Source organism: Stegostoma tigrinum, chromosome 25, assembly GCF_030684315.1.
Source record: "Stegostoma tigrinum isolate sSteTig4 chromosome 25, sSteTig4.hap1, whole genome shotgun sequence".
Classification (NCBI taxonomy): Eukaryota; Metazoa; Chordata; class Chondrichthyes; order Orectolobiformes; family Stegostomatidae; genus Stegostoma; species Stegostoma tigrinum.
In genome coordinates this window covers 53,606,097-53,618,378 of record NC_081378.1, presented here as the reverse complement: position 1 = coordinate 53,618,378, position 12,282 = coordinate 53,606,097, and the positions used below count along the sequence as shown (strand labels likewise).

The 12,282-nt window shown below is 42.8% G+C and overlaps 1 protein-coding gene across 5 annotated transcripts in view; it reads right to left on the bottom strand.

Annotated features, from left to right (window-relative positions):
* LOC125463442 (mitochondrial 10-formyltetrahydrofolate dehydrogenase-like) overlaps positions 1-12,282 on the bottom strand; it is a 116,743-nt gene that overhangs the window by 29,667 nt on the left and 74,794 nt on the right. The gene's annotated exons all lie outside the window — the stretch shown is intronic.

The following is a 12,282-nucleotide window of genomic DNA, read 5'->3' as shown; positions in this document are numbered from 1 at the left end:
TCACCAGAGGAGAACGTGGGGTCAAGTGTACCCTAACTCACTAAATGGAATTCCAAATATTGAATGAAATGTTGACTTTTACAATCATTCTCCACCGATTCAAAAACTGGGTGAGGAATAAAACTACTGTTTCATTCAATTCCCAAAGCCCAGGTTCAAATGATACTCAGAGGTGAATTGTCTTGTGTTTGTTGATCATCCTGCTGAACAGAATGATAAAAACAAGGGTTCAATAATCACTAATTGCTGGAAACATATTTAATTACATAAAGAGACCATGTGTGTTTTGAAACAAAATGACTCACACTGGCTTCAACTTTTTTATTCTTTCATAGGCTGTGGAAATGCTGTCTAGGTCAGCATATGTCGCCGATCCCCAAATGCTCCTGAGAAGAAATTGTGACCATCAGTGAATGGTCAGCCAACTCTTTACATTATCAAAGTGATAAGATGCATAGAAAATAGGAGCAGCAATGGGCCATTCAGCCCTTCAAGCATGCTCTGTCATGCAACATGATCATTCAACTCAGTACTGCCACTTCAACACACAAACTTGTTCCATCACCAACATTTGTGTCTCAGGCCTGCAGCGTTCTTCCAGCAAGGCTCAGCACAAGTTGGAAGAATAGCATCTCATTTGCCCCTGAGGGACCTTGTTCAAGTTCAATATCTTGAAACTTTATTTCAGACCACCCTACTCTCAACCTTTTCTGTACTCAAACTACAATTTTGGTTCAGCAGGGGGATGGGAACCAAAATTGTAGTTCGAGTACAGAAAAGGTTGAGAGTAGGGTGGTCCGAAATAAAGTTTCAGGGACGCAAGATGGAACCGGCAAGCAAGATGTTGGTTTGAAGTGTGTCTACTTCAATGCCAGGAGTGTCCGGAATAAGGTGGGTGAACTTGCAGCATGGGTTAGTACCTGGGACTTCAATGTTGTGGCCATTTCGGAGACATGGATAGAGCAGGTTCCGGGATTTAGATGTTTCAGTAAGAACAGAGAAGATGGTAAAAGAGGAGGAGGTGTGGCATTGTTGGTCAAGGACAGTATTAAAGTTGCAGAAAGGGTGTTTGGGGACTCGTCAACTGAGGTAGTATGGGCTGAGGTTAGAAACAGGGAAGGAGAGGTCACCCTGTTGGGAGTTTTCTATAAGCCTCCGAATAGTTCCAGAGATGTAGAGGAAAGGATAGCAAAGATGATTGTCAATAGGTGTGAGACAGACAGGGTAGTTGTCATGGGGGACTTCAACTTTCCAAATATTCACTGGGAACACTATAGTTCCGAGTACTATAGATGGGTCAGTTTTTGTACAGTGTGCGCAGGAGGGCTTTCTGGCACAGTATGTAGATAGGCCAACAAGGGATGAAGCCACATTAGATTTGTTACTGGGTAATGAGCCTGGCCAGGTGTTAGATTTGGAAGTAGGTGAGCACTTTGGTGATAGCGATCACAATTCTGTTATGTTTACTTTAGTGATGGAAAGGGATAGGTGTATACCACTGGGCAAGAGGTATAGCTGGGGGAAAGGCAATTACGATGAGATTAGGCAAGATTTAGGGAGCATAGGATGGGGAAGGAAACTGCAGGGGATGGGCACATTAGAAATGTGGAGCTTATTCAAGGAAAAGCTCCTGTGTCCCTTAGATAAGTATGTACCTGTCAGGCAGGGAGGAAGCTGTAGAGTGCAGGAGCTGTGGTTTACGAAGGAGGTGGAATCTCTGGTCAAGAGGAAGAAGAAGGCTTATGTTAGGATGAGACGTGAAGGCTCAGTTAGGACACTTGAGGGCTATGAGGTAGTCACAAAAGATCGAAAGAGAGAGCTCAGAAGAGCCAGGAAGAGACATGAGAAGTTGTTGGCGGATAGGATCAGGGTAAACCCTAAGGCTTTCTATAGGTATTTAAGGAATAAAAGAATGACGAAAGTAAGATTAGGGCCAATCAAGGATAGTAGTGGGAAGCTGTGTGTGGAGTCAGTGGAGATAGGGGAAGCACTAAATGAATATTTTTCAACAGTATTCACTCTAGAAAACGACAATGTTGTCGAGGAGACTACTGAGATAAAGGCTACTAGACTAAGTGGGATTGAGGTTCACAAGGAAGAGGTATTAGAAATCCTACAGAGTGTGAAGATAGATAGGTCCCCTGGGCCGGATGGGATTTATCCTAGGATCCTCTGGGAAGCCAGGGAGGAGATTGCCGAGCCTTTGGCATTGATCTTTAACTCGTCATTGTCTACAGGAATAGTGCCAGAAGACTGGAGGATAGCAAATGTGGTTCCCCTGTTCAAGGAGGGGAGTAGAGACAACCCTGGTAATTATAGACCAGTGAGCCTTACCTCAGTTGTTGGTAAAGTGTTGGAAAAGGTTATAAGGGATAGGATTTATAATCATCTAGAACAGAATAAATTGATTAGGGATAGTCAGCACGGTTTTGTGAAGGGAAGGTTGTGCCTCACAAACCTTATTGACCTCTTTGAGAAGGTGACCAAACAGTTAGATGAGAGTAAACCAGTTGATGTGGTGTATATGGATTTTAGCAAGGCGTTCGATAAGGTTCCCCACAGTAGGCTATTGTACAAAATGCGGAGGAATGGAATTCTGGGAGATATAGCAGTTTGGATCGGAAATTGGCTTGCTGAAAGAAGACAGAGGGTGGTAGTTGATGGGAAACGTTCATCCTGGAGACCAGTTACTAGTGGTGTACCGCAAGGGTCGGTGTTGGGTCCACTGCTGTTTGTCATTTTTATAAATGACCTGGATGAGGGCATAGAAGGATGGGTTAGTAAATTTGCAGACGACACTAAGGTCGGTGGAGTTGTGGATAGTGACGAAGGATGCTGTAGGTTGCAGAGAGACATAGATAAGCTGCAGAGCTGGGCTGAGAGGTGGCAAATGGAGTTTAATGCAGACAAGTGTGAGGTGATGCACTTTGGTAGGAGTAACCCGAAGGCAAAGTACTGGGCTAATGGTAAGATTCTTAGTAGTGTAGATAAGCAGACAGATCTCGGTGTCCATGTATACAGATCCTTGAAAGTTGCCACCCAGGTTGACAGGGCTGTTAAGAAGGCATACAGTGTGTTTTAGCTTTTATTAATAGCGGGATCGAGTTCCGGAACCAAGGGGTTATGCTGCAGCTGTACAAAACTCTGGTGCGGCCGCACTTGGAGTATTGTGTACAGTTCTGGTCACCGCATTATAAGAAGGATGTGGAAGCTTTGGAAAGGGTGCAGAGGAGATTTACTAGGATGTTGCCTGGTATGGAGGGAAGGTCTTACGAGGAAAGGCTGAGGGACTTGATGCTGTTTTCATTAGAGAGAAGGTGGTTGAGAGGTGACTTAATTGAAACATATAAAATAATCAGAGGGCTAGTTAGGGTGCAGAGGGAGAGCCTTTTTCCTAGGATGGTGACGGCGAGCACGAGGGGGCATAGCTTTAAATTGAGGGGTGAAAGATATAGGACAGATGTCAGAGGTAGTTTCTTTACTCAGAGTAGTAAGGGAATGGAACGCTTTGCCTGCAACGGTAGTAGATTCGCCAACTTTAGGTACATTTAAGTCATCATTGGATAAGCATATGGATGTACATCGAATAGTGTAGGTTAGATGGGCTTCAGATCGGTATGACAGGTCGGCACAGGCCGAAGGGCCTGTACTGTGCTGTAATGTTTTATGTAATATCAGTCAATATCGATCATTTTTGGCTTGAATGGCTTCTTCTTTGTCTTTTACCCACTCCGTCACACCAGGTTCTGTCATGACACGGGCTGCTTTCAGCCAAATCATTTTCACCTACTTAAGATCCCCATTACCGGCCTTTCCTTCTCCCTAACCTACTATTATCCATCCTATCGTCTACCTGTCTTTATCTGCCTCTGTGCTACATATCCAGCTTTCATTTACTTCTTTTCCACAATCCCAACTCCGTCTTCAGCTTGTATTCCACATCTTATTAGCTACTATCAGTTCTAAAGAAGTGTCACTGGACTTGAAATGTTAACTGTTTTGTCTCTGCAGATGCGGTCTGACCTCCTACAGCAATTTCTGCTTTTGTTTCAGGTTTTTAGCATTCGCAGTTCTGTGTTTTATCCAATTCAGTTCCCTGTTCCTATTTTCTCCTGATACACTTTGATCCCTTTATCCCTATGAGCCACAAATAACTTTTAAAAAGATCCATTGCTTTGGCCTCAACTGCTTTCTGAGGCAGTGAATTAGACAAGCTCACCATTCTTTGGATGACAAAATTTCTTATCACAGTCCTGAATAGTTCACCCCATTTCTTAAACTCTGATCTCTGGTTTGGGACTCTCTGGTAATTGGGAACATCTTTCCTGCCTTATTGTCTCTAGTCCTGTTAGAGTATTGTAGATTTGTATGAGATCACCCCTCATTCTTCTAAATCCAGCAATATAGTCCTAATCAATCCAGGCTCTCTTCATATGCAATTACAGGAACCATTCCAGTAAACCTGGGTTGCACTCATCCATAGCCAGAAAATCCTTCCTCAAACAAGGAGTCAAAACTGCACACAATCGGCACGTCTTGTTTAACCGCAGCCTTGTATTATTGCAGCCAGGTATCTCTGTTCCTGTACATGAATCTTCTCACTGCCAAGGTTCACAGAAGCTTCACTGTGTTTTTATTTTCATCATATTTGGACTGTGAGCTGTCAGCTGAAGGTAACCTTTGAGTTATGAGCAGCAGTTTGTTTTAAAGAAAAGGAGAACAAATAAATGGATATTTGTTTAAAAGACCAGGTTTGGAAGTCAACTGCACGTTGAATCTTGTTCCAAGAATACTGAAGTTGTTTTGGTTCCAGAGATGGATTATGCTCAAGCAGATGGCAGATGTTGGATACTAACTGGGACCTCATAGGGATATCGGTGTCAGCTAGTCGAACAAAAGAAACCAAAGTTTGAACTGGCTTTGAACTGTGTTTAAAGGCAGAAAGATTGTAGCTGCCAAAGCTCCAGGAAGGAGATCTGAATACTCTCTGGTTACACTCCTATTAAGAACTTATTGAAAGTCCAGAGATAGAATCACAGAATGGGTGAACATTTCTTTGCAGCCTGCCAGAAGCTATTTGCATTGACTGGTGCCTTCAGAAATCAAGCAAGATACAATTCCAAGTGTGTGCGATATTATAGATTGTGGAAACAGCTTAAGTGAACTGGTCAGTTACATGTCATTTATTTTTCTTTAATTTATCCCTTAACTATGTTTGTCTGTCTGTGTGGGAGTGGGGGCTAGAGAAAAAGAAATTAGGTTTAAAATCTAGAAATTAATTTGATTAACTTATTGTTTAACTTTGATCTGCTAAAGTTACTGGATTATTAATAACTAGGGGTCCAAGCACTGATCATTGTAGTATCTCAAGAGTCATTGCCTGCCACTCGGAAAAAGGCCTATTTATTTCTACCCTCTGTGTCCTCTCTGACAACTAGTTCTTGATCTGTGTCAGTACAATACCTCCAATCTCACATGCTTTAATTTTACATGCTAATCCCTTTGTGGATCTTTATTGAAAGCCTTCTGAAAGTTCAAGTAAATCATATCTACTAGAGTCAGAAGTCACAAGACACCAGATTATAGTCCAACTGATTTATTAGAAATCACAAGCTTTCAAAACACTGCTCCTTCATCAGGTGAAATGACGAAGAAGCAGCACTCCAAAAGCTTGTGTTTTCTAATAAAACTGTTGGAGTATAAATCTGGCATCGCGTAGCCTCTGACTCCTGTCCAACACCGGCATCTCCACATCACATCTACCAGAGTTATTAACTCTGCTGGTTATGACGAGTAGTTTAACCAGTCACAATGCATCAGAAACAGTCACTTTACATTTGCCTTTAAAATCAGAAAAACTAGGGTCTCTGATACCTTAAAATATTTTGAGGGAGTCTGGTCTGGTCCATGACAGCTTAGTGCAGTAGACAAGCTATCATTGCACATTCATAAGGAGTGTCCCAAAACACTTACTTTTAGCACAAGAGATAATGCAGATGCTGGAGAATCCGAGATAACAAGATGTAGGGCTGGATGAAGAGTCTAGGCCCGAAACATCAACTTTCCTGCTCCTATGATGCTGCTTGGCCTTGTGTTCATTCACCTTTACACCCTGTTATCTCTACTTTCAGCACAAATCCAGTTCACAGTCTATTTTGCTACTTCTGATTTTCTTAATTACCCAAATTTACGTTCAATTTAGTGCAATGGAAATTATGTTGAGACAAACTTGGAATAAACCTTGTTGTTTCCAATTTGCAGAGAAAGAGTTCAGCTGACAATGAAGCTGCATTTTTGTTTGGAAGCTGGAGTTGTTCTTGGATTTCCCCAGCAACAGGCTGCTTCAGACGACATACCCAGCTAACGCTTTTGTTACTTCACTGAGAGTCTGGAGTCTAAGGGAGACAGCTGGACTGCAGACAAATTGCACTGGGGTGAGAGGCAACTCTGAATGTGTGACATATTTTGCTTTAATTTTAACCAAGCATTTATTTTGCTTGTTCAGATAGCTTTCTGTGTGAAAGATTAATTTACAATAATCACCAGTTTTCGTAGGGTATCGCTTACTGTGTCCAGGGCAGTTGCAATAAAGACAGACAAACTTATATTTACACAAGTTTTTTCACAACCATTGGATATTTCAAATCACTTTATAGCCAATGAACTACTTTTGTGAAATGTAGTCACTATTGTATTGCAGAATGCAGCAGCCAATCTGCAGACAGTCAGCTCCCACAAACATAAATTAATAATTAGCAAAGTGCACAGCTTTTGGGATGCTTATTATTTTCCATATCTTAATACATATTGGCCAGGATATCAGGTAGAACTCAACTGCTCTTCTTCTCCATGAGATCTTTTACATCCACGGAGGAGGCAGATGGTCCTCAGTTTAATATTTTATTCAGAGGTCAGCACTGACTGTGCATTACTCCCTCAATACTGTCCTGGACTGGAATTTGAACCTAAAACGTTATGATTAGGTGGTGTGTGAGCTCCAAACTGAGGCATGGCTGACACCCCACCAGAAAGGCAGTGCTCTATTCAAGGTAGGAGCTTAGCCCACCAATATTACACATTTCCTTAAGGAAGAATTACTTTTCTTCAGCATGATTCATCTCAGCTTGTCCGGATACAGTGAGAGCTGTAGGGTTAGTGAACTAAATGACCATGCTACCATGGTACAGGAAGATATACAAGATAGAAGTAAGTAGGAATGTAGTGGCAATATGTAACAGTATAATGAGGGGCACTGACATAGTTCTCTTCAGCAAACACATGGGTCCAGAGGGCTATGTTGATATCAGGGCTTTAGGACATCTGGTTAGGGTTGTTAAATGTCCAAAAAAACAGCATTAATTAATGGTCTCATTGAATATATTATAATTGAATTTTATATTCCATTCAAGGGAGAGAGGAGGGAGTCTAAGACTACTACTTCAAAAATTTAATTAAGGGCAGTTCAACATCATAGAATCCTTACAGTGTGGACACAAGCCATTCAGCCCAACATGTCCACACTAACTCTCCAAACATCACCCCACCCAGACTCACCCACCTACCTGCATTTCCCACGGATAATCCACCTAACCTAAACACTGTGGGCAATTTAGCATGGCTAATCCACCTAACATTTGGACTGTGGGACAAAGCCACAGAACCTGGAGGAAACCCACACAAACACAGGGAGAACATGCAATCTTCACACAGGAAGTTGCTTGAGGCTAGAACTGAACCACAAAGCCACTATGCCACTCAGTCACGAAGGTATGACAGCAGAGCTGGCTAAAGTGAACCGGCAAATTAATTAAAGGATAGAATTGTTGTGGCAGACATTAAAGGGAATAGTACAGAATACACACAACAGATAAATTCCAACGAGTAAGAACATTTCAAAGAGGCAGACCCACCATCCATGGTTAACCAGAAATTCTAAAGGTAGAATCAAAATAAAAATGTTGCACATAATTGTGCAAAGACAACTAGCAGGTCAGAAGATTGCACAGAATATAAAAACACTGCAAAAAGTGACAAAAAAATTATTAAGGGAGAACTTGGAGTACAAGAGAAAACTAGCTACAAGTATAAAAACAGGTAAGAGTTTAATGCTTTTAAAAAGAAGTTAGTATTGTTGAGCATTGGTCCTTTGGAAAGGAAGTCTTGAGTACCAATAATGAAAATAGGGAAAGGATAGATGAATTGAATGGGTATGTTGCATCAGTCTTCACGGGATACAAATAACATACCAGAAGCAGCGATATATCAGGAAATAGAAGGGAAGAAGGAAATCACTAGATAATCACGATAAGTAGTACTGAATTTATACTGAATAAGTTCTTGGAGCTACAGCCTGGCAAGAGCTCAAGTCTTGATGGACTTTATCTTAGGGCTGTAAAGGAAATGGTTCATGAGATAGCTGATGCGCTGGTTGTAAGTTTTCAAAACCCCCTTGATATAGGGACAGTCACATCACATCGGAAGATGGTGAGCATAACTTCTTTATTCAAAAAGAGAGGTGGACAAAAAGCAGGAAATCACAGGCCAGTTATATAAACAACGATCACAGGGAAAATGTTATTATTAAAGAAGTTAGAGCATGGCATTTGGATACGTTTGAGGTAACCAAGCAGTAACAATACAGTTTTGTGGAAGGGAAATCACATTTAACCATCTGTTGGAGTTCGCGGTGGAAGTAAAACATGATGTGGATGAAGAAAAACCAGTGTTTCACTGCAACTGGATCTTCAGAAAACACATGAAAAGGTCCCATATCAAAGGTTATTGAGGAAAGTTAAAGTTCATGACATAAAGGATGATATATTGACATGGAAAGAAGATTGGATAGCTTACAAGAAGAAGAAAGTGCACGTAAATGGATCTTTGTAGGTTGGCAAGATGTAACAAGTAGTGAACCACAGGCTCAGTGCTGGAAGCTCATCAGTTTGCAATTCATATAAATAATTTGGATGAAGGTATTTTGCCAAATTTTCTGATGACACAAAGATAGGTAGAAAAGTAAGTTGTAAGGAGGATGCAAACAGCCTACAAAAAAAAATTGGTATGTTAATTGAGTGGGGACAAAAAAATCAGGCAAATGGAAATGTCCATTTTGGCAGGAAGGGATAAAACAGAAGCATATTTTCTAAATGGAGAGCTGTTGCAAAGCTTTGACTCGCAGAGGATTCTGGGCATACGAGCACTTGAATTTCAAAAGAAATTAAAACAGCAAGTAATTAAGAAAACTAATAGAAGGTTCACATTTATCGTAGGTGGAATTGAATGCAAAAGTAGAGAGGTGATACTTCAGTCAAACAGGCACTGGTGAGACCATATTGGAATGTTGTGCGTAGTATTAGTCCCTTTATTTAAAAAAGGACATAAATGTGGTAGAGGCAGTTCAGATAAGGTTTACCAGACTAATTTCTAGAATTACAGCAATGTCTTATGAGGAAAGGTTACACAGGCTAGCCTTGTATTCTGTGTATTTTAAAAGAGTAAGATGCTGCTTAATTGAAACATAAGATCCTGAGGGGTCTTTACTGGGTTGATACTTCCTCTCTGGATGAATCTAGAACTATGGGACACTTTATAAATCAGGGGTTTCCCATTTAGAACAGAGATTAGACATCTTTTCCCTTTCAGAGCATCATGAATCTTTGGAACATTTCCTGAAAAGATGATGAAAGCAGGGTCCTTGAGTATTTTTAAGGCAGAGGTGAAAAATGATCAGGGGAAGCAGAAATGCAGATTTGATGTTATAATCAGATCAGCCATTAGCTGAGCAAGCTTGAGGGTCTGAATGGCCTATTTTTAGTTCGTATGCACATTTTCATATGCTTGTATGCAAAAACTTTAATATAACAACATTTCCAAAATGATTCACAGGAATAAATAAAAACAAAATCAAACACCAAGCTGCATAAGTAGATCATGAGTCAAAGAGTAAAAGAGGCTGGTTTTAGGGAATGCCTTAAAGAGTGAAAATGGGTAGAAAGGCAGTGATTAGATTATATTAGATTCCCTACAGTGTGGAAACAGACCCTTCAGCCCAACAAGTCCACACCGCCCCTTGAAGAATCCCACCCAAACCCATCCCCCAATAACCCACTCAGCCCTGAACCCTACGGGCAATTTAGCATGACCAATCCACCCAGCCTGCACATTTTTGGACTTTGGGAGGAAACCGGAGCACTCGGAGGAAATCCAAGCAGACACGGGGAGAATGTGCAAACTCCACACAGACAGTCGCCTGAGGCTGGAATTGAACCCTAGTCCCCGGCGCTGTGAGGCTGCAGTACTAACCACTGAGCCACTGTGTTGCCCCAATGATGTGTAAGAGCAATTCAGAGCTTGGGGTCTAGGCATTTTAAGGCATAGCTATCAAAAGTGAAACAATTATAATTGAGAAACAATGAGACGCCAGTACTAATATCATAGTATCACACAGAATTGCGGAGATGGAAATTACAGAGATAGAGAAGGACAAAGTCATGGTGGGATTTGAAACAAGGAACAGAGTTTTAAAATCAAGGCTGTTTGACAAGGAACCAAAATAAGATCACTGACAGAACAACAAAACTTGAAATGAGAGTTTTTGATGACTTCAGATTCTCCCTAAAAACTGAAAATGTACATGACAAAAAGAGGGAATTAAACCTCCACTCTGTCAAGCATTTTCAGTATTCCTGCTGGATCCTTAAATTCCCCACATGATGGTAGGGGTTGTTGCCAAGTTAGTAGAAGAAGTGAAATTTGACCTGTTTTCCATTTACAGATGTTTGACTGTTAATTAGACATCATTAAAAAGTGGAGTCTGGACAGTAAATTGCAATTACTGACAAACCCACTCAAAAAGGAGGTTAGTAACAAGTCAAGATAATAAAATGTGAGGCTGGATGAACACAGCAGGCCAAGCAGCATCTCAGGAGCACAAAAGCTGACGTTTCGGGCCTAGACCCTTCATCAGAGAGGGGGATGGGGTGAAGGTTTTGGAATAAATAGGGAGGGGGGGGGGGGGGCGGACCGAAGATGGAGAGAAAAGAAGATAGGTGGAGAGGAGAGTATAGGTTTTTGTAGGTTACGTGGACCAGTCCCTCTTCCGCACCTACACAGGCCCCAAACCCCACCTCTTCCTCCGTTACATTGATGACTGTATCAGCGCCGCCTCTTGCTCCCCAGAGGAGCTCGAACAGTTCATCCACTTCACCACCTCCCACCCCAATCTTCAGTTCACCTAGGCCATCTCCAGCACATCCCTCACCTTCCTGGATCTCTCAGTCTCCATCTCAGGCAACCAGCTTGTAACTGATGTCCATTTCAAGCCCACCGACTCCCACAGCTACCTAGAATACACCTCCTCCCACCCACCCGCCTGCAAAAATTCCATCCCCTATTCCCAATTCCTCCGCCTGCGCCGCATCTGCTCCCACGATGAGGCATTCCACTCCCGCACATTCCAGATGTCCAAGTACTTCAAGGACCGCAACTTGCCCCCCACAGTGGTCGAGAACACCCTTGACCGCGTCTCCCGCAACACATCCCTCACACCCCACCCCCGCCACAACCGCCCCAAGAGGATCCCCCTCGTTCTCACACACCATCCCACCAACCTCCGGATACAACGCATCATCCTCCGACACTTCCGCCAGCTACAATCCGACCCCACCACCCAAAACATTTTTCCATCCCCACCCTTGTCTGCTTTCCGGAGAGACCACTCTCTCCATGACACCCTTGTTCACTCCACACTGCCCTCCAACCCCACCACACCCGGCACCTTCCCCTGCAACCGCAGGAAATGCTACACTTGCCCCCACACCTCCTCCCTCACCCCTATCCCAGGCCCCAAGATGACTTTCCATATTTAGCAGAGGTTCACCTGCACATCTGCCAACGTGGTTTACTGCATCCACTGTACCCAGTGTGGTTTCCTCTACATTGGGGAAACCAAGCGGAGGCTTGGGGACCGCTTTGCAGAACACCTCCGCTTGGTTCGCAATAAACAACTGCACCTCCCAGCTGCAAACCATTTCCACAACCCCTCCCACTCTATAGATGACATGTCCATCATGGGCCTCCTGCAGTGCCACAACAATGCCACCCGAAGGTTGCAGGAACAGCAACTCATATTCCGCTTGGGAACCCTGCAGCCTAATGGTATCAATGTGGACTTCACCAGCTTCAAAATCTCCCCTTCCCCCACCGCATCCCTAAACCAGCCCAGTTGTCCCCTGCCCCCACTGCACCACACAACCAGCCCAGCTCTTCCCCTCCACCCACGGC